This window comes from Camellia sinensis, chromosome 9 (genome assembly GCF_055761805.1).
Source record: "Camellia sinensis isolate YWXY chromosome 9, ASM5576180v1, whole genome shotgun sequence".
In the NCBI taxonomy this organism is placed as follows: domain Eukaryota; kingdom Viridiplantae; phylum Streptophyta; class Magnoliopsida; order Ericales; family Theaceae; genus Camellia; species Camellia sinensis.
In genome coordinates, this window is record NC_138969.1 from 98,145,934 (window position 1) to 98,150,635 (window position 4,702).

A 4,702-nucleotide genomic window follows, 5' to 3' on the forward strand; every position below is an offset into this window, starting at 1 on the left:
TAAATCATAAATCGACATGGCTATAATTTTTCACCAACTTGTGAAGAATTCTAGATATACAAATCCAAAAGGTCTCTGGAATTTTTCGGCTAAAATGTATCAATAAGGCTGAAATGATGTCAAATGTAAATTTGTGAGCCTCGGGTTTCACTATCATGCGGATTAGCATAGCAGTCCACACCTCCGGGGCCAACTTCACTGCATGCCGGAAAGATTTAAGCCCATTAACCACTCTCATCAGCATTGCATGTCCCTGCAAAACAACATTAATTCTCATAGTTGATCTCATGACAATATTACCAACTGAAATATGTTCAGTTCTGATTTTGTTTTTATTTTTTCATTTTCATGTTTTCAAAAACAAGATAATAAAAAGTTCGAAAACACCTAACATTTTCATATAACACTTTAATTTTTGCATGAAAATAGTTTTTCGAAAACAACTTTTTTGGGTTTCCTAATTCATGTTTTGGCTTTCCTACTTCTTCTAAACCACATCAAAATGATGTTCTATTATCTATAAGTTGTAGAGTTTAACTAAAACATGCACCAGCATATGAGGGGGGAGAGAGAGAGAGAGAGATGGAGGAATTGAAACGAACCTCAGATTCAGCTGTCTCTCTAGCTTGAACCTTCTCATCGAAAATGTTTGCAACTACTTCATCCTGAAGAAAAATATCAATTGCTTTAATTATGTCCCGGACTAGGAAAACACGTACCCTCAAACCCTTATCAGACAATATGAATTTAAAAAGATCTTCGGTGCCAGACACAACAGCACGCATATCAAAGGATTTCCATTCCAATGATCTATATAATATCTATAAACAAAAAAGTCATTTCCGGACACATCAAAAAAGTATGCAGATGACAAAAATAATTCAACAGTTTGAAACACTCCCATTTCTTAAAAGCAAACTGAGAGAAAGGCTCCTAGCTATATATTGAATATCACTTCCATTAAGAAATAACACCTGGATCACTGATCACACCCAAGAAATCATCCTTTATGGTGCCAATACAAAACTGCAAAAGGAGACAACACGTAGGATGAACAACGGTGACCAAAAAAAAACATAACCCCGAAAATGTAATAATAAATAAAATAAAATACAATGTATATTAAGAGCATACATATTTATGTGAACAATTATTAAATGCACTATTTAAGATTTAAAAGAATTCTCTGAAGTTCTGAGAAACAGAATGCAACAGTGACCAAATTTGGTTACCAAATGTATCAATAATGGATTGCTATAACGTACAAGACATGAAAGTTATGACCCATTAAACTAATGCATTGGTGGCATATCAAATGATATCCAAAATTTGGTATCTAAATCTAGTCACTGTATCATCACTGTACAATCGCTTTTAGCCATTTAAAGACTATTTTCAAATCCATCAGTTTCTCTCTTCTTTTTTACCCACAAGGGTATACATACCCCTCACACAATTGGTAGCACGTGCAGCCCATGTGATTCAAATATGCATTTCCGGGTTGTACATTCAAAGGGCAAGATATTTTCTCTTCTTCTGTCCTAATGTATTCTCACTCAAATAATCTTACTTACAAATAATCATATCTTGAAGCTTTTTGTATGCGTAGTACCTTACCAACCTATACATATTAGAAGAAAGAATCTGTAAGTGACAAATGTATGTTAGTCCACTCCAACATTTTTAAATGAAGCACGGTATGGCCCAACTTCTTTGACTCATTTTCCTCAAGCCCATTTTCTCTGCCTGTTGAGGGATAACTGTAGGAAAATTTATGTTCCTAGAATTTCAGAAAAAAATTCCTTTCTCAAACCATAGTTTATGCTTTCAAAGGGAAAAGAGTTGGTAGTGGGGAATCACCCAGATTTTAGACAAGAAATTGACATCATGAATCATGAGGAATACATAGTGGGGTAAAGCAACAAGCGTGATCAAGAATGGTAATCCAAAAAGAACCTTTCTCCCTCTAAATATATATCACAAAGTGTATAGTCATTATAAGAATCTCCTTTCTTAGACAAATTGATGGAGTGCAAAGCTAGGATAAGACCACATTTTATGCTTTCAAGGGGAAAAAAGTTGGTAATGGGGAATCACCCAGATGTTAGACAAGAAATTGATGTCCTGACCAAACATAGGGAAGTAAAGCAACAAGCGTGATCAAGAATAGTAAACCGAAAAGAACCTTACACACACACACACACACACACACACACACACACACACAAAAGTGGATAGTCATTATAAGAATTTCCACCTATTTACCCATTTCAGAGTTCCTCTTTGCATAATCCAATTCAGTGATCAAGGATATTCAAGATAAATTGATATAAATTGATTTGAACAATGCTTTGATAATTATGGAAAAGAGCACTTGACCATAGAAATGAGTGTTTATAGTAAGAAAAAAAAATGATTACTTTAGATGGAAAACATTAATATTTGTTAGCACTATGCAAGAATTCAATCTTCTATAACCTCTAATTCTATATTGGGATGTACTGTTGTATTGCGTGAACTATGGCAGATGGACCGGATCCGCTTAGATATGCTTTTGGATAGAGAATGATCCTCCTAATAATAAAATTCAACAAAACACCAAAATAAATAAACAATAAGGTTTCTTTAATAGGAATACATACTAATATTTTAAGATTAACAACTATACTAAAACTTGTAATAGATAAAGTTGTTGCAAGGTCAAACAAAGAATAGATAAACACCCCATATGTCCATATAGTCCAAACATTGTCATCTCATTTCAGCAATAAACACATATACCTAAAATTCAAAGATTTCACATGGTTGTTCAGTCTGAAACAGTGAACTCAATCCACTTCACATAATGAACTGCATTATTACAATCCCCTGTTCCTCCACATCACAAAGAACAAGCATTCCATGTCACACTCAAATTACCATACCAAATCAAAAAAAATAAAAAAATAAAATTGATAATCTATACTATAGTATCTATACTATTAGCTTTTTATTTTTCCAATAATGCCTTTCCTGTATCGGTCAATTTCAATTACTGTTCTGCTAAATGATTTCTTTATTCATCAAATGGCCCCTCCATCATGAAAAATGTAAAATTACAAACAAATCGAGTTTGCACCCACTGCTAATAAGTAAAAAAGTAACACAAAAAATAAATAAATAAACAAAAATTACAAGACTTACCTTGCAACCTTCGATCCCGAATTGAAATAATTGAACCCCATTTGACTTGACAAACTCGGCATTTGCCTCCGGGTACGGTTCTGGACAAAGGCATCTGCAAAACCAAAGCCCTATAATCATCAAATCTGTATATAATCAGCAAATTCAAATCATTCACTGACACATAATTTTCCAACACATCACTGCCATATAATCAATGAGGTTGAATTTTTTTTTTTTTTTTTTTTTTTTTTTTACTTACATGATGGAACGGAGGCCTAGGGATTGGAGGAAGGGGAAGTTGGCGGTGTCAGGGAAACCGGACCTGAAAATGCCAATGTCGACCATCGCGAAGTTCAGAGGAGGAATATAAAACCCGTCGTCGTCGGTGGGGTCGAAGTCGTCGAGGCTCGGCGGTGAGAGCTTCGTGAGAGGGTTGAGTTGTGGTGGTTCTACGACGGCGACTTCGATGGTTTTGCACATATCGCCGCCGCCGCCGCCGCCTTGGAGGAGAGGAAGGCGAAACCCTAGATGGAGAGAGAGAGAGAGCGAGCAGGAGGAGAGGGATAATAATAATAAAAAATTATTATTATTTTTTTATTTGGTAAAAATAGGAATAATATTTTTCATTAAAATAAAGTTAATTTTTGTGGTCAATGAAAAAGAGAGAAGATAGATGAGAGAAGAGATAAATGAATGAGAGGCACAGAGAGAGAGAGAGAGAGAGTCAAATAAACAGAGAGAGAGAGAAGAGTGATGAATAAGAGAGAGAAAGAAAAGAGAGAGAAGAAGATGAAAAAATGGGTGAAAAGATATAGACAAAGAGAGAGACAGAGAGAGAGAAAAAAAAAGAGCGAAAATAGATAAATAAGAGAGAGAGAGAGAGAGACAGAAAGAGATGAGCGAGAGAGCGAGAGAGAAAAAAATAAGAGAGAGAGAAGAGAGACAGAGAGAGAAGATATATGAAAGAGATAGAGAGAAGAGAGATAGACGAGAGACATAGAGAAAAAGAGAGAGATAGACAGACAGATAGAGAAGAGTGATGAGTCAGAGTGAGAAAAAGAAGAGAGACAGAAACAGAGAGAAAGAGAGAGATGGACAGAAAGAGAAGAGTGATGAGAGAGAGAGAGAGAGAAAAGAGACAGAGACACATAGAGAAAGGGAGAGAGAGACAAACAGAGAATAGTGATGAATAAGAGAGAGAAAGAGAAGAGAGACAGAGAGATAGGAAGATGAAAAAATGGGTAAAAAGAGAAATGTTCAAAAGAGTAAGACGACATCGTTTGTAGTGGATCGATAAATCGAGAAGGAGCTCGATAAATAGAAAAGATGAGAGTAATAAAGTGAGTAAGGTGAACATAGTGAGGAAGAGATAGACAAATAGACAAGTAGACAGAGAGAGAGAGAGAGAAAGAGAAGAGTGATGAGTGAGAGAGAGACAGTGAAAGAGAGAGATAGACAGAAAAAGAGATAGGGAGAGAGATGGAGAGAGAGAGAGATAGAAAAAAAGAGAGAAACAAGAGATGAACGAGAGATAGAC

General features: G+C 35.4%; 1 long non-coding RNA gene across 1 annotated transcript; it reads right to left on the reverse strand.

The window, feature by feature from the left end:
- On the reverse strand, window positions 1-966 carry LOC114265289 (uncharacterized). Its single transcript, XR_003630246.2, has 2 exons — window positions 603-966; window positions 1-253 (listed from the first exon to the last, which is right to left on the reverse strand). It is a non-coding gene; the product is annotated as an uncharacterized LOC114265289 (long non-coding RNA).
- Between the last annotated feature and the right edge of the window lie 3,736 nt (window positions 967-4,702).